The following is a 19,201-nucleotide window of genomic DNA, read 5'->3' as shown; positions in this document are numbered from 1 at the left end:
AAACATTATATTGTAAAACAGACATAGGAACGGTCTAAAAATATGGAGTAAAGAAAGAAAATCACTGAGAAACCTTACAACCTAAGGTGGTGGTTTCCTAGGTTTTCTTTTTGTCTCATATATCCCAGATTTCATTAAGGAAACCAGCAACCTGGGGTACTAGTGAGTACAGAAAAAAAAAAAAAGAAAAGAAAAAGAAAAAGAAAGAATAAAAATATGTGATATAGCTATAGATATCTTCTTACAAAAGCTTGCTCTCTAGCTAAGGGCCAGGAAGTGGAAGATTCATGAAAGAAAAACTTTTAGAGAATAACCACTCTATTCCTAACAAACATCACAGGGAAAAAAAAACAAAAACAAAAAAACCCTGGCCCCATCCCCAAACAGACAGTAAAGCTTGTGGGGAGCCTAGATTTCTACCTTCTTAAGGCACCCAATACCTCCACTAGGGTGGTGACAGAAAAGGCCAAGTAGAGAACCAAGACTTTAAACTCAGTCAGCTAGTAACAAGGCCCCTGATGGCATCAGTGGAGAACACACTGGGGCAGAGCCTGGACTTCCACCCCCATCCAGCAGTTACAAAGTGTACTGCCCCTTCTCCATTGGGATGGTGTCAGAGAAGATGCAGTGGAGAGTCAGGACTTTCACCATCACCCAGCAGTAACGAGACCACGCCAAATGCAGTATCAGTAGAACCATGTGGGGAGTTGGAACTACCACCCGCATCCAAAAATAATACAAGCCCCCCCTCAGTTCTCAATAGAAGGCCAAGTGGGGAACCTCCTCCACCTGTAAGTAACAAATGATACCTTCACATTTCTTACCAGATTAATGTCACAGAAAATAGCTAAAACCAGGAATTTAAGTAAGGCACAAGTCTCAGAACATTATAGAAAAATGTTTCATTTCAAAAATGGAAAACAAGGTTTCAACTGAAAATCATATGCCGTATCAGAACCAAGCTCTCAAATTTAATGAAAAGAAAATCAAAAGATACCAACACTGCAATGATAGTTGTTAGAATTACCTGCCAACAATTTGAAGACACATAGACAAAAACAAGAAATTATAAACACATATGGACACTTGAAACAAATGAAAAAACAGAAAGACTCAGCAAACAAACAGAAGAACAAAATAAATAAAGGAGAACCAAATGGAAGTTTTAAAACTGAAAAATACAGTAACTGGATTAAAAAACCCAAAGTATGGGCTAAACAATGAAAGGGAGGGGACCAAGAAAAGAATCGGTTAACTGAAGACAGAACAAAAATAATCCAATCTGAATAGAGAGAAAATAGACTGGAAAAAAAAATGAACAGTTTCCAAGACCTGAATGATTATAACAAAGAATCTAACATTCATATAAGCAAAGTCCATAAAAGATGAAAAAGAGGGTGACCTGAAAAAGTACTTGAGAAAATAATGGCTGAAAACTTCCCAAACTTGGGAAGAGATATAAGCTCACAGATTTAAGAATCTAAGCAAACCTCAAACAAGACTGATTAAAATAAATACTCATTATAATTAAACTTCTGAAAAATAAAAACAAAGAAAAAACTATTGAAAGTAAGAAAAAAAAATGATACATTGTGAATAGGGAATAACAAAGTGATAGTGGATTCCTCAACAGAAACAATGGAAACCAGAAGGAAGTATGGCACAGTATTTTTCATGTGATGAAAGAAAAAGCTGTCAGCCCAGAATCTTATACCCACCGCAAATATCCTTCAGAAATGAAGAAGAAATCAAGACATACTCAAATGAAGGAAAACTATGATAATTTGAATCAAGTTTTAAACTTAGGTATGTTATGTGTAAAGTACTTAGTGAATACTGCAGAGGACATGTAGAGGAACACCTAGATCTACACCTCTGAGGTAGAAGGAAGAGTTTGGAAATCATGGGCATATATATTGCACTGAAAGTCATGGAGGCAGAGCCATGAAGAAAGCTTGAACATTTTGAGGAGGAACCAGCAAAGCAAACCCATAAGTGTGGCTAGTGAAATTCAGAGGAGATAAAAATGAGGGTGGTGTCTCAAAGGCCTAGTGATTAAGAAGTCACCTCAAGAAAGAGAAAGCAATCAACTGTATCAACTGTTGCTGACAGGTCAAGTAAGAGGAGGACTTAACTACTGGATTTAGCAAAACAGAGGTGTGTGGTAAGCCTAAAACTCATCATCAAACTGCATAGGGAAGAAAGTCTGCTTGAAGAAGGCTCAAGAGAGAATGGGCAAGAGAAATGAGGGAAATATAGACATTTTGAAGAGATGGGATAGTAGCCATGGAAACACAGGTGGTAAATGGAGATCTGTCTCTAATTGGTAAGAAACAGTACAAATGTTTGTAGGCCACTGAGAATAATCTTATAGAAGAAGGAATTTAGCTATCACTGGAAGAGAAAATAAATGTAAATAAAACAGAAACTATAAAATAAAACACAGATTAACTAAATTAATTAACTAAATTAATATTTTTACTATGTAAAAATCAAAATTTCCTCAACAGAAAAGATACCATAAATAAAATTGGAGAACAAATGACATTCTGTATGACAAGGGGTTAATGTCTACAATACATGAAGAACACCTACAAATCAATAAGAAAAAGCAACTCAGTGGATTCACCAATCACAGTGGCAGTAATCAAAATCATTACAAATATCGGTATCAACATGAATGTGGAGAAATAAGCACGTTCATACACTATATGGCAGAATAAATTGACACAGTCTTCCCAAAAGGCAGATTGGTAAAACTATCAACACATTAAATGTGAATACTCTTTAAATCAGTAATTCCAAGTCTAAAAATTGATCCTGCAAAATAACAGCACAAATTGGCAATGATATATACAGAAGATGCTCACTGCAGATATATTTAATATAGTAAAAATCTGATAAAGTGCCAACTATCCACTCACAGAGGAATTACGACTCATCCATACCCTGGAACATTCTATGAAAGAATGAAGTTCAAACAAGAAACAATGCATGGTTTACTATTAACAAATAAACAAAAAAAAAACTACAGAAACTCATGTGGTTTGATAAAATTTGTGTGTGTGTGTGTATATGTTTAGAGGGAAAAAAAGATTAAGAAAGATACATATCAAAATGTTAACAGTAGTTGCCATAATAAATCAATTAGGAGAAGAGAATGTGAAGAACCATCTCAGATATTTTATACCTCTAAATCGTGTTCACTAACTATGCATCACTCTTTAATGCTTATATGTATAATCACTATATACATAGTTAAGATATAAAGTAAACTAATTGGTCAAGGATATAAGCCATGTTTAGAACTTAACAAGAATAAAATAAAACTCCAACTTGTGTTGTTTATTTTTAATCCAGAAGACACCAACTAGAGAATCCTTCTTATATTATTTGATAACAAGTATTCATTATTTAATCAATTCAATGAGTAAATTCTACAATAATAGAGAGGTGTTTGCATTAAAAATAATAATAGTAACATCAGCAAACACACTGCCCTGTTGTTATAAATCTGTAAGTTCTTAACACTCTGAGGCAAGAACCCTATTGCTGCCGTCAGGTAGCCTCCTCTAGATACTATTAGAAATGTCACCTGCAGTAAATTCCTAAACTTGAGGCACTAGAAGTAGCCTGCATAACAACAAGGCTGACACTATGCCCTACAAACAAGAACTCTTCAGAGGTTAAATATTTTACCAAAAGCTACATTTTCATTAGCATCATTTATTCAATTGTAAAAAAAAAAAAAGAAACCCTGAAATAGATTCACAATACACAAAGAAACAGGTAGTGAAGAGAAAAATAATGATGTAAAACACTTAGAAGTGTGTCTATCACATGGATAGAACAAATAAATATTCGTTCCTATTAAGGGAAGGGAAAACAGGTTGAAAGAAGTTGAGCCAAATCCTTGAAATCAGTAACTATTAAGATATAGAAAAGTGTACACAGATGTGAAGTTGCACTAACATATATGACTACTGCATAATTACATGTTACAAAGTATCTTATTGAACACTGGGTCTATTTTAACTAAGAATTTTTCTAATAACAGCCATCTTCATTTCCAGAAGGCCACTGTGTCTCAGTTCGAGGCAGGACTGGCTTGCCTCCTCTCCTGTCCGCCCCCCGCAAGGCTCAGCAGAACAGAGTGGTTAAACACCCCAGCCCTAAAGCCTGAGGACTCACATCCCAGTACCCCTCCCAAGAGTGGCCAGCTGCTTCACCTTTTTGTTCCTCATCTGGTCACTCAACTATAAAACAGGGATATGAACTGTACTTGCTTCAGTTGACATCTCTAAGGATTTGAATGAGTTAACTTAAGCAAACACTCAGAATATTACTCAGTACAGACAAAATACTCAGTGAAGATAGTACACGTTAGCTAACTTTTTCAATTCAAAAAAGCAAAGGTGTCAAATCTTCCCTCTTCTTTTCCGTGGTACAGCCAAAGATGGGCTGCCAACACACTCCAGCAATCAGACACTCTTTCCTGAGATTCTTAATGGAGCACAGCCAAGGAAGGAAGCCAGTAGGCACCCACATTGTGCTAGGGCAGTGGCATCCTGGTCAGCTATGTTCAGGTCACTCTGCATCTTGCTTCCTGTTTGCTGGCCCATCAGTGTGCTTTTGGTCATTAACCCTTCCAAATTCTGATGCCCCAGGCTCAAATCAGTTCCATAATCTGTCTCCGGCCCACTGCCTCCAAAGTCATCTTACAGCAAAGAACCTTAACTGATATATTACAATTGTGACCATGGAAAAAACACAGAATGAAAATATCAACATTTTCAAGACTATTATTGAGTAATAGAACTATCAGTGATTTTTAACCTTCTTTTTATTGTTCTTTTTTCCCCTTTTATCCTCAATGAGCATTTTTTACCTTAAATTAAAAACCACATTTTAAATCCCAAGAAGGTAATTTGTCACACCTGAACATACCATGTCTCCCTGATTTGTTATTTATAATTGTGAGAAGTAACTAAAATCAGAAATAAAGTTCACCCTTTATAATAATTTATGCCGTCGTTATTCAAATATCCTTTGCATTGGAGGAAATATAAACTAATTTAAGATTAGGCTTCAGAGAAATAGGCAACAGTGGCAGGACATCGTTCATTTTAACAACCTCCTTCATAGTTCAAGATCAAAGGATGAAAATAAGGTCACGTCTCATCTGACAAAAAAGGTTGCACACAACATGAAATGAGACAGTTTCTGCTGCCTTAAATTAAACCTAAATGGAAGAACGATTAGATCACCTCAGTCCAGTTCTTCCTCAACTTGCAATGGGGTTATGTCCTGATTAACCCAACCCTAGATGAAAATGCATTTACTACACCTAACCTACAGAGCGTCATAGCTTAGCCTAGCCTCCTTTAAACATGCTCAGAACACTCCTCTCAGCCTATAGTTGGGCAAAATCATCGAATGCAAAGCCCATTATGTAGTAAAGTGTTGAACATCTCATGCAATTCATTGAATACTGTACTGAAAGTAAAAAACAGAACGGTTGTGCGGGTACAGACATATTGTATCAGTTGTTTACCCTTGTGACTGCTTGACAGGCTGGGAGCCACACAGCCACTGCCCAGCATCATGAGAGAGCATCTCACCACATATCACTAGCCTGAGAAAGACCAAACTTAAAAACTAAGAGTACAGTTTCTACTGAATGTACCTCACTTTCTCACCAGCATAAAATTAGAAAACTGTAAGGTGAACCATACTAAGGATAGGACTGTCTGTATGTTAGGCTAGAAGCCAGCTGTTAGTCACCTAAAGAAAAGCTCCATGCACTTCTAATGCCAAATATATCATCAGAGGAGCTCGTGGAAGGCACAATTGCACAGGAGTTACACGCACAGGCTCTGGAACTGAAAACCCAGCTCAGCTTCTCACTAGCACCTTTGACACACTTCCTGCTGCCTCAGTGTCCTTGCCTGTAAAATGAGGAATCGGTGTGATAATCCACAGAAAGCAGAACATCTGAAACACAGTGATCACCCAATAAAGGATAACTGATTTATCATTTGTCAGTACATAATCCCAACGATAAAGCCCAGCTTCTTAAAAAGCCAATTCTGTGAAAAACAGGCAACTTGAACACATTTTGTTTAAGTGAAAGAATGCAGAAATGGGAGACAGGAGTTCTAGGTGAAAACGGAAGATTAACCAACTCATAGGAACTAGTTGTCAGCCCTGGTATTATTATAAGGGCTCTAGCATAAACAACAATATATGAGAAGTGGAGTCCAGTGGTAGGGCCAATATTACTGTGAGCTCCTCAGCTTGCCCTTTTGTTATACAAAATTGACTATTTCACCTTGTCACTTCCAGTGATTCCCTCAGAAGTTAAGGGAGATGGGAGAATGGGGATAAAGTATATTTTTTGGCATCCTTCATTACAGCCATTTGGGTCCTATTTTTGTTAGTCTACTTGTTTTTAATGGCATTTGGTCATCAAAGCCAGGTGGTATAATGTGGTAATTTAAGAGGCCTCTGAGACTTATTCCTGTCTCTACTCCCTACTAACTGTGATAATGGGCCAGTGAAAAACCTCTAAGCTTCAGTTACCTCTCCTATCAGATAGAATAAAAGTTATAACTTCATATGGTCATTGTCAGAATTTAACAAAATAAGGGATATAAGTGCTTACTCTACACCGTTCTTGACAAAGAGTGAGCCCTCCATACATGTCATAATGATGATTTACATCTCCTATGAAACAAATTTAAACATCACTAAATTTTCAGGGTATATTTGAACTTAAGCATGAATCTCAAACAGATCATTTTAATGAGAATCCATGCTTAGAATGCTCATCTATGATACTTCCATTAAATGGTCACCCAGTCTAAGAACATCCAATGACCAAGAATTCATGATTTACTGAGGCCCGTCATTTCATTTTTATAACAAACACCTTCCTTATAGGAAAGCATAAAGGCAAGAGGTTTTTTCCTGGTGATTCACAGACCTGTACCCCTGGGGATAAAAATATATGTTTATAAAAAATAAAAAAAAGTATAAAAAAAAAAAAGGCAAGAGGTTTTTCTAAGCTACAATTTATGAGTGCATTTATTCCAACAAATAGACTAAGGGTACAGTGAATATGGCAGTGACCAAGGCCAAGTACACTGAAGCTTAGAGATCCTTAATAACAAACACCTTATTAGGTGAAAATTATGCTTAGCCATTGCAACACTAATAATAGTATTACTCTAAAAGTCTTTCCGAAAGAAGAAGAATGTGGCAATATCAGTGAGGAAAACAAAGCTTTTTTCATGAATAATATAGCCAGAAGCCAAAATGATATCACCAAGGGGAAAGATCAGTAGAAAATGGAATTAATTCATGACTGAAGCCCTGGCATCCAACATGATGGTTTGAATAAAAACCTCTCCATCTTACTACTCTATATAACTGAGTTAATAATAAAATAAAAGGAAAAAACGTTATTTAAGAAATTGAGATAATTTATTACCACTGATGATGAGGCCAGCAAGACACAAAGAAAGGGGTACCTGGGTGGCTCAGCTGGTTAAACATCTGCTTCAGCTCAGGTCATGATCCCAGGGTCCTGGGATCCAGCCCCACACTGGGCTCCCTGCTAAGCAGGGAGTCTGCTTGTCCCTCTCCCACTGCCTCTCCCCCCTTCTCATTCACTCTCTCTCTCTCAAATAAATAAAAATCTTTTTTTTTTTTTTTAAAAAGACACAAAATCTGTGAAACAACACTAAGCTATGATCCTGGAAGACAGGATTTAGTAGTATCAGGTGCATTTTTTTATCTTCTTCTTCTTTTTTTTTTTTTAAGAATTTATTTATTTATTTCACAGAGAGAGATCACAAGTGGGCAGAGGCAGGCAGAGAGAGAGAGGAGGAAGCAGGCTCCCTGCTGAGCAGAGAGCCCGATGCGGGACTCGATCCCAGGACCCTGGGATCATGACCTGAGCTGAAGGCAGTGGCTTAACCCACTGAGCCACCCAAGCACCCCTCAGGTGCATTTTTTAAATATCAATTTGAGGAAGGTCTTATACAAGGATGAAGAAAGAACAGATATAATAAAGCACAAATGAGTGGGTATTTCACAGCACAAGGGTATCCACAAGAGTCACAGAGTTTGAAAGAAGCTATTGGGTAAAAGGCAGTGCCTACTAAATGCTAGGCTGTCTTATTATCTCATTATCTCAACTGTCTTTTTTTTTTTTTTTTAAGATTTTATTCATTTCACAGACAGAGATCACAAGTAGGCAGAGAGGCAGGCAGAGATAGAGAGGGAGAAAAAGGCTCCCTGCTGAGCAGAGAGTCTGATGTGGGGCTCAATCCCAGGACCCTGGAATCATAACCTGAGTCAAAGGCAGAGGCTTTAAGCTACTGAGCCACCCAGGTGTCCATCTCAACTGTTTTAATTGGGACTGAGGCCACACGGGCAGAAATTAGACAAAGACTGGAAAGAAAGGGTTCAAGGAAGTAGAAGACTCAAAGGAAATGAGGCTTCCCTATTTTATCAAGAATGAACACAAGAGAACATGGTTTTAAGGTTGAGGAAGACCCTCTGGGGAATATGGACTTCTCTGATGACTGAAAATGCATACATGCAAATGTGTACAAAATTTGGCTTGCAAACTCTGCAAGGGATTCACAGATCCCACGAAGTCCATTCAGGGACTCTAAGCTAAGTATTCCTCCATTTTAGGAAGACCAGCAGAATATAGCCACTTGAAAAAGTTTGACGATATGGTTTGATATATATTTTTTTCTGATATAAAATAATTAGACAAAAATTCAGAAAATACACAAAAGCACAAAGAAGAAAATTATGATCACTAATGGTCTTGCTGGAAAGAGCTGATTAATATTAACAGTTTTGCATATATCATTTGCAGTCTTTTTCACTTAACCATATACTCAGATTTTCTTTCCATGTCAATAATGTAAAGCCATATCCTTTTTATTGGAAGCATGGTATTTCATAGTGTAACCATGCCATAATTTAACATCCAATTTCATATTACTATTTCCAACTTTTCCTTCTTTATAAAAATGTTTCAATACATGTCAACTATACTTCAAAAAATATTTCCATACATATTTCTTTGTGCATCTAAACAATTAACTCCTTGGAATAAATAACTACAAATGGAATTGCTGGTTCAAATGTTATACATATTTCAAAGAGATTTGTTATATTCACTCATTTACTCATTCAGTAAATATTTTTTGGAAAACAAATTAAACCTAAAGCTAGCAAAAGGAAGGAAATATTAAAGATTAGAGCAGAAATAAATGATATGGAAACTAAAAAATAATAGAACCAATCAATGAAACCAGGAGATGTTTCTTTGAAAAATTAATAAAATTGGGCGCCTGGGTGGCTCAGTGGGTTAAGCCGCTGCCTTCGGCTCAGGTCATGATCTCAGGGTCCTGGGATCGAGTCCCACATCGGGCTCTCTGCTCAGCAGGGAGCCGGCTTCCTCCTCTCTCTCTCTCTCTCTGCCTGCCTCTCTGCCTACTTGTGATCTCTCTCTGTCGAATAAATAAATAAAATCTTAAAAAAAAAAAAAACTTGCTTTAAAAAAAAAAAAAAAAGAAAAATTAATAAAATTGATAAACCTCTAGCCAGACTTACCAAAAGAAAGGAGAATGGACCCAAATAAATAAAATTTAAAATGACGAAGAAGAAATAAAAGCTAACACCACAGAAATACAAACAATTATAAGGAAAATTTATGAAAAACTGTATGCCAACAAGTTGGAAAACCCAGAAGAAATAGATGAATTCCTAGAAACACATGAGTTACTCTAGGAACATATAAATTACCAAAACTGAAACAGGAAGAAATAGGAAATCTGAACAGACTGATAAACAACAAAGAAATTTAATCAGTAATCAAAAACTCCCAATAAAAAAAAGTCCAGGGGCGCCTGGGTGGCTCAGTGGGTTAAGCCGCTGCCTTCGGCTCAGGTCATGATCTCAGGGTCCTGGGATCGAGTCCCGCATCGGGCTCTCTGCTCAGCAGGGAGCCTGCTTCCCTCTCTCTGCCTGCCTCTCCATCTACTTGTGATTTCTCTCTGTCAAATAAATAAATAAAATCTTTAAAAAAAAAAAAAAAAAGTCGAGAACAGATGGCTTCACAGGTAAATTCTACCAAACATTTAAGGAAGCATTAATACCTATTTTTCTCAAACTATTTCAAAAAAATAGAAAAGGAAGGAAAACTTCTAATTTCATTCTATGAGGACAGCATTACCCTGATACCAAAACCAGATAAAGACATCACTAAAAAAAAAAAAGGAAGCAAAGAAACAAAGAAACAAAGACCAATATCCTAGATGAACATAGATATAAAAATTCTCAGTAAAATACTAGCAAACTGAATCTAACAATACATTAAAAAAATCATTCACCATGATTAAATGGGACTTATTCCTGAGATGCAAGTATGGTTCAATATTTGCAAATCAATCAACGGGATATACTACATTAGTAAAAGAAAGGATAAGAACCATATGATCATTTCAATAGATGCAAAGAAGCATTTGACAAAGTACAACACTCATTCAAGATAAAAATCCTCAACAAAGTAGGTTTAGAGAGAACACACCTCAACAAAATTAAGGCCATATCTGAAAAACCAAAAGCTAATATCATCCTAAATGGGGGAAAAAATGAAAGATTTTCCTCCAAGAAACAAGACAGGGATGTCCATTGTCACCACTTTCATTCAACATAGTACTGAGAGTCCTAGCCACAGCAATCAGAAAACAAAAAGAAATAAAAGGCATTCAGATTGACAAGAAAGAAGTAAAGCTTTCACTATATGCAGATGATATAGTACTCTACATAGAAAACTTGAAAGACTCCACCAAAAAAGCTGCTAGAACTGGTAAACAAACTCAGTAAAGTCACAAGATATGAAGTCAAGATACAGAAATCTGTTGCATATTTATATACCAATAATGAAGCAGAAGAAAGAGAAATTAAGGAATCAATCCCATTTACAATTGTACCAGAAACAATAAGATACATAGGAATAAACTTAAGCAAAGAGGTGAAAGACATATACTCCAGAAACTATGAAATACTGATGAAAGAAACTGAAGATGACACAATGGAAAGATATTCCATACTCATGGATTGAAGAATAAATATTGTTAAAATGTCTATACCAGGGGCGCCTGAGTGGCTCAGTGGATTAAGCCTCTGCCTTCAGCTCGGGTCGTGGTCTCAGGGTCCTGGGATCGAGCCCCACATCGGGCTCTCTGCTCAACGGGGATCCTGCTTCCTCCTCTCTCTGCCTGTCTCTCTGCCTACTTGTGATTTCTGTCTGTCAAATAAATAAATAAAGTAAAATAAAAAATTTTAAAAAAATGTCTATACCACCAAGAGGATTCTGCATACTTAATGCAATCCCTTTCAAAATACCAACAGCATTTTGCACACAGCTAGAAGAATCTTAAAATTTGTATGGGACCACAAAAGACCCTAAATAGCCAAAGCTCTTATAAAAGAAAAACAAAGCTGGAGGCATCACAATTCCAGACTTCGAATTATATTACAAAGCTCTAGTGATCAAAACAGTATGATACTGACACAAAAACAGACACACAGATCAATGGAAAAGAATAGAAAACCCAGAAATGAACCCACAATTACACGGTCAGTTGGTCTTCAACAAAGCAGGAAAGAATATCCAATGGGAAAATAAATATCTCTTCAAAAAAAGAGTGTTAGGAAAACTGGATAGCAACATGAGAAGAATGAAACTGGACCACTTATTTACACCATAAACAAATATAAATTCAAAATGGATTAAAGACCTAAATGTGATGCCTGAAACCATAAAAATCCTAGAAGAGAACACAGACAGTAACTTCTTTCACACTGATGGTAGAATTTCTTTTTTGATGTGTCTCCCAACGCAAGGGAAATAAAAGCAAAAAATAAACTATCAGCACTACAACAAAATGTAAAGCTTTTGCACAGCAAAGGAAACAATCAACAAAACTAAAAGGCAACCTACAAAATGGGAGAAGGTATTTGCCAATGACATATATAATAAAGGGTTAGTACCCAAAATATATAAAGAACATCTAAAACTTAACACCCAAAACCTGAATAATCCAATTAAAAAATGAGCAGAAGAAATGAATAGACATTTTTTCAAAGAAGATATACAAATGGCCAACAGACACATGAGAAGATGTTCAGCATCACTTATCACCAGGGAAATGTAAATCAAAACCACAATGAGATACAACCTCAAACCTGTCAGAATGACTAAAACCAACAACACAAAAAACACCAGATATTGGCAAGGATGTGGAGAAAGAGGAACCCTCTTGCACTGTTGGTGAGAATGCAAACTGGGGCAGCCACTCTGGAAAACAGTATGGAGGTTCCTCAAGAAGTTAAAAATAGAGCTACCCTACAACCCAGCAATCACACTACTAGGTATTTACCCAAAGAATACAAAAACACTAATTCAAAGGGATACATACACCCAGATGTTTCTTGCAAAAGTATTTACAGTAGCCAAATTACGGAAGCAGCCCAAGTGTTCATGGATAGATGAATGGATAAAGAAGAGGTGGTTTATATACAATAGAATATTACACAGCCATAAAAAAGAATTAGATTTGGCTGTTTAAGACAACATAGAGAGTATTATGTTAAGCAAAATAAATCAGACAAAAAGAAATACCAGATGATTGCACTAATATGTGAAGTTTAAAAAAAAACAACAAATGAATAAACACACAAAAAACTGAGACAGACCCATAATTACAGAGAACAAGCTGCTGGTTGACAGAGGGAAAGGGATAGGAGGATAGGAAAAATGGATGAAAGAGAGAGTCAGAGAGTGAATAAGATACAGGAATCAAAGACACAGCACAGGGAACATAGTCAGGATATATATAGCACTGTATGGTGCCAGATGGTAGGTACCCTTGTGTTGAGCATAGATCTGCGGAATCACTATGCAGTACACCTGAAACTTATGTAAGCTGTGTGTCAATTACACCTCAATTTAAAAATAAAATTGACAGGGCACTTGGGTGGCTCAGTGGGCACTTGGGTGGCTCTGCCTTCGGCTCAGGTCATGCCTGCCTCCCTGCCTACTTGTGATCTCTCTTTGTGTCAAATAAATAAATAAAATCTTTAAAATAAATAAATAAATAGATAGATAGATAAAATAAAATAAAATTGACATGTAGGAACATCTGGGTGGCTCAGTAGTTTAAATAACTGCCTTCAGCTCAGGTCATGATCCCAGGGTCCTGGGATGGAGTTCCGCATCAGCTCCTTACTCGGTGGGGAGCCTGCATCTCCCCCTGCCTCTGCCACTCCCCCTGCTTGTGTTCTCTCCCTTGCTCACTCTCTCTCTCTCAAATAAATAAATAAATAAAATCTTTAAAAAAAATAATAAAGTAAAATAAATAAAAGACAAATAAAGCATGACTATCAACTTCTCTAGAGAGAAAAAGTGGAGTGAATTATCCCCTGAATTTGTGAAACCATCTGTGATAGATGTTATTGGTCAAATAGAATTCAAAAAATAAAGAAATTATATTTTCAATATCCAATTCTCACAACACCTTCAATTTGATATGAAAGGACCAAAAAGTAGACATAAGTTGAGCACAGCCCATAAGGGAATACATGCTCATTGAAGAATCATTAAATTAATAAGTCATTTAGTACATAAGATTCCATGTACTTAATTTTAATTTAAAATATGGTCAATATGTCACTTTCTAATACCCAATTTGATTATTCAAATCAAGCTCTTTTGTGAAAAAACTAAAATTAAACTCGCCCTTTCTGGATGAGTTTTAACAGTTTCACCTGTTAAAATGGTTTAAGCCAGCTCTGCATTGAAGGAAAGCACTTGGTGATCTCTTAAATTCCAGTAAATACATAAATATTATCAAGGTTTCAGATTAATGGTGATTGTGTGTGTGTGTGTGCATGTGTGTCTATTTAAAAGAATATACCAATGTTCCTCTCAATTTCTAGATACCATGGCTTAACAAGTATATTGAGGTATGCAAGCAACCACACTATTTCAAAGAACAAACAACAAACAATATTTCTGGAAGAAGATGATATCCCAAGTTGGTGACTTTTCATCTTCACCTTCACCTAAAAAATGATTCATGATGCTTTTAGGGATACATCCATCTGGGGTGAGTAAGTGGCGCTCAGAGACCCTCGATGCCCTATGATTTCATGCAGTATTTTATCTGGTTTCAAATCTTCCTCTTAAGTTAACAATCTGCCTTCCTTAGGTCCTAAAAATCAATAGGAATTCTTAGGCTGAAAGAGGTTAGCCTGTGTTGGAATTTTCGGCAGCTTTATGTGTACTACGTTGTGAAACTATGGGCAGACAATAAAGGAAAGGCACTGATGCATTTAAGACAGCGAGAAGTTCTAGGCAAGCTGTATTTGAAAGAAAGGAATTAGTCACAGGGGAGAGTAAGCTGTCAATGCTGCAGCATCTGTTTTCTGACATGCTTCATGGGTCATCATGTCTCCTCTATCGTGCAGAATACATAAGAGCCAAGGAAGAAGGTAATAGGATTCATGGGTCACCCACTAAGGTGACATTTTGCTCTTAGTGAGCCCATTACCTTGAGTTCCCAATTGAAATAGGTACAGGACACCCCTAACTAGAGGAAACAGAACCAACCTGGCCCCAAATCCTAGCTAATACAGAAATGCCAAGAAGGCAGGAATCTTGTTTAAGTGTTAGCATACATTTTTTATGGCAAGGCAGTTAGAAAAATTAAAAGACAAATATTTTCCCAGCTGTGCCGACTGGTTTTGTGTATACTGTAGCAAGTTCAATAGGGCCACGATGATGCTGTTGAAACAAAGAAGTTAGCTGTAAGGAAGACAATTTCTGGATCAAAATTTTTAGTCTAGCAGAAAAGACCCAACAGAGGAAAGATAGATGGCTATTGTCTCCAAGAGCAAAAGAAAGCACGATGGCTAAGCCTGTCAATAGAGGTCTAGGATTTTGAGGGAAGTAGAAAGGCCATGAATGGGCTCTATAAGGAGCAGAAAATTGTCAAGTGGCTGGAAGGAAGGCCTAGTTCAAATGTTGACTCTGCCCCTTACTATTACCTTGGACATTGGACTTAACTATTGAGGGCCCTCTCCTTATCTGCAAAATAGGGATAAAAATGGAATAGGAATAACCTCCAAGACAGTGATGAGCACTCAGTGAGATTAATCCATGCAAGGTGTTTAGAGGATGGCATGATAGTGTAGGAATTTAATAAAGTGTTAATGTTTACAAAGCAGAGAAAATATTCCAAGGAACCTAAGAAATCAGTGAATGACTACAAACCCTGAGATTAGCAGATGCTCTGCACTTCCATCCCACCACTCCACCAATATCTTTTGCCATCTGAAGGTCAGGTATTTTACCAGCACAGAGGAGACTGGGAAAAAGAAACAAAGGCCCTCAAAGAGCTTCGTCTTCCATGATTTTCCTGAATAGACACTTCCCGGGATAATAATTTGCTATAAATGTAGGCATCCTCATTCATGTCTACATTCCTGTATTTCTGCCAAGTCTTTATTTTACATCATTTTATTTATATCACTTTATTTTTCTACTGTTTTCATATTTATTATTTCATATCATTCTACATTATTGAATCTATTAGAAATGGTGAACTCAAAAATAAGCACAGTTTTTCTTAATGCAACTTAATAAACCTTGGACTCTGACAAGTTAGAGGTTGAAAAGGTTTTTGTCATATGTTTAACTCAGTTACTGGCTGATGAAAAGCAGTCATATTTATTTTTAAATGAAGAAAATATGCATTTTTAATCTGTTAGAAATGTCAAAAAGGAAAATCCCAAAACTAGATGAAATAAAATTTTTGAAAACCATAATAAATGGAATAGCCATAGAAGACTACATATAAGAGCCCATCAGCAAAATCTGCTTCTAGCATATCTTCTATACATTCTGATCTTATTTTTATGAAAGTCTGTGATATTTTCGTCCAATAAATGCAATATGGTCTATAAAGCTAGCACAAGAAATGTAGAAAAGGTAGGAAAATGGAAGTAAGATGTTATTTTCTCTGAATACATTCAATATAAATGAATAATTTTCATTAAAGAAAAGTACAGTAGTTAACTTAAAGATGCCTTACACAGTGAATGCCGATATGCACTTAAAATGAAATACAAAAAGTTTCACTTACCATATTTGGGAAATATATTTTTATATGATCTATATTACTCAATTTTTATAATACTAGAAAATGAATTTAAAAGTTAACATGAGTTTCAATTTTCAACGTCATTTTTAATTCATGTCACTAAGAAGCAATACTTTATGATTCAGGTGGGTATGGCCAATGGATGTTAAGGACAGAGAGTAAAGGTCTGATGAGGAATAGCATACTGGAATAAAATTGGAGTATCACCCCATAAAATACTAATTGAAATCAGAAGGGAAAAATATTGAAGAGCCTGGCAGATCACCAACTTGACCAGGTGATCAAGGTTAACATCATGAGTAATGAGACAGACTGATAAAGTGTACCACCTCTAGATGTGGTGTACTGAGGAGAGTCAGCACCACTTCTGCAGTATTCCCGGCAAGAATGCATGGCCTGAGTGATGAGGAAGCATGAGATGGACCCAGGTGGAGGCTGATCCTAAAGAATGAAATGCCTGTACCTCTAAAACCATAAGGGATACCAAAGACAGAGAAAGGTTAGAATTGCTCCAGACCAAAGTTGATTATGAGATAAGACAACCCAATGTAACGTGCTCTTGGATTGAACCCCGGGCCAAGAAGGAAAAAGTGACATTGTTTGGATGGCTGGTGAAATATGAATGGGGTGTGAAGACTAGATGATACTGTGGTGTCAATGCTGATTCCTGGACTAGGAGGTTATATGTTGACTATATAGGAGAATGCCCTCATTTTGAGAAAACACTCACCAAACTATTAAAGGTGATAGAAAATATTGTCAGTAAAAGTCATACTGGAATAAAAGATAGATGGTGATGAAGTAAATGAGTGAAAATATTACCAATTAGGAATCTGGTAAGAGGAGATGTGGGAGTTCTTTGTACTAACATCATATTTTTTCCTGTAGTTTTGAAACAATTTCAAAATAATCTTTACTTAAAAGCAAACATTAACCTGGGAAAACTCTTGCATGTATGATTGACAGTACGTTGACATCTCTTACATATAAAAAAAATTCTTATGAATAAGCAAAAAAAATTGCAAGATTCCCATACAAAAATGGGAAAGGATATTTATAGATCATTTATCAAATCAGAGACACCAACAACGTAAAATACAAAAACTTTACAAATTCGCAAATATTCAAAGAACAGTAAATTTTAGAAATGACAGCCATTTCTCAGATGTCATATAAGCAAAAAGTACTTACATATAATCCTCAATGTCTCAAAATGTGTACATAGTTTAAAGTTGAAGTCATTTGCAAAGTAAATTTTTCCTCTGTGTTTCACTCAAAAAACAAATCTTACTTCCCTTTTGGTGCTGTTTAAGGCATTTTTACTGGCTAATTAAGTAGGTGTAAGCTGAAGTATTCAGTTATTTGCGTACTCTGGGGCACATCCAGCACCCTCAAGAATAACCAAACATAATTTTACAATACCTAGAGGTTTTAAATAACCAAAGGTTAAAGTTCAGAGGAAAGATAACAGCATGTCAATCATCTTATTTCAAAATGCTCAGTTGATAAAATCACTGAACAGAAAAGGCAAAATATGAATGTGTTTTATCTAGCTGTTATGAAATACACTGATACATGGTTTCAACCACAAAACAAACTCCTCTCCAAACTCAATGTAATTCAAATATGCACAACAGCAAGAAAAATAAGATTTCTTAAGTAATAGAAATAACATAAATTCCACTGTCAATATTGACATCAAAATAATAATTAGCATGGGCCTTTTGAAAAGGCACAAGCTTCACCATAACTAAAGGATATAACAAAACAAGTTACAAATAAGCTGAATTGTATTTCCTTTCATTTAATAAGAAACTGCAGAAAGATCACTATAATTTTTTAAATGAGCTTTCTGTAAAATAATTCGAGGTTATTGATCAAAGGCCTATAAAGCATTTAGGAAGCTTTACATTGACTCTGGAAGACAAAAGCGAGAAGATTTTAATGCTAAAGAATTAAAATATATCACAACAATTCCTCAACCTTCATCTTGGAAAAGATCATCGAAATGTCATTGCTATATCAATATATGGCAGTTTAAGAAAACAGAATTAAATGAACTCTGATGGCACCTTGAAAATTTTCTTATTATACTCAGAGTTGTATTCAAAGAATCCAACTTTCTCCCAGAGACAAAAGAGAAAGAAATTTAAACACTATGAAAGATGTTACTTTTGATACAAAACAGAATCCATCTTCCTGGTAATACTGTAATTTAAAATTCTTTTGAAAATTGGAAAACGTAATAGAAAAATAAAGATCCCACCTGACTAAGAGCATAATCTATAAGGTTCATAGGAATAGATCTAACAAAATGTGTGTGTGCCCTTTACGAAGACAATTACAAAATAGACAAAAGAGGACATGGAAAAAAACAGATAAGCCATATCCCTGGATAAAAGAACTAACCACAATAAAAATGTGAATATATGTAAATATATAAATGTGATATTATTTCAATACAAACACCAATGGGACTTTTTTCATAGAACTTAACAAATTAACTGTTAAGTTTATACCGAAGAATGAAGTTTTAAACATAACAAAAAATTCTCTCTTTTTTTAAAGATTTATTTATTATTTGAGAGGCAGAGAGAGTGAGCAAGTGGGGGAAGGGATAGAGAGAGAGGATCTCAAGCACACTCCCTGCTGAGAACCGAGCCCCAACCGGGGCTTAATCTCAGGACCCTGAGATCATGACCTAAGCTGAAACCAAGAGCTGGATGCTCAACTAACTCAGCCACTCAGGCACCTCATAAATATAGCAAAAAAAAAAATTTTTTTTTTGAGAGCACAAGTAGGGGGAGTAGCGGGCAGAGGGAGAAACAGACTCCTGGCTGAGCAAGAACCTAGGATCCTGGAATCATGACTTGAGCTGAAGGTAGATACTTAATTGACTGAGCCACCCAAGTGTCCCATAGGAAAAAAATTCTTAATGGGAACAG

At 36.1% G+C, this 19,201-nt stretch overlaps 1 protein-coding gene across 5 annotated transcripts in view; it reads right to left on the bottom strand.

Moving 5' to 3' along the window:
* NELL2 (neural EGFL like 2) overlaps window positions 1–19,201 on the bottom strand; it is a 420,543-nt gene that overhangs the window by 263,898 nt on the left and 137,444 nt on the right. The window lies entirely within an intron of this gene.

The sequence above is a fragment of the Mustela lutreola genome, chromosome 8 (assembly GCF_030435805.1).
Source record: "Mustela lutreola isolate mMusLut2 chromosome 8, mMusLut2.pri, whole genome shotgun sequence".
Taxonomy (NCBI): domain Eukaryota; kingdom Metazoa; phylum Chordata; class Mammalia; order Carnivora; family Mustelidae; genus Mustela; species Mustela lutreola.
The sequence above is the reverse complement of the archived record's forward strand: the minus strand, read 5'-3'. Positions and strand labels throughout refer to the sequence as shown.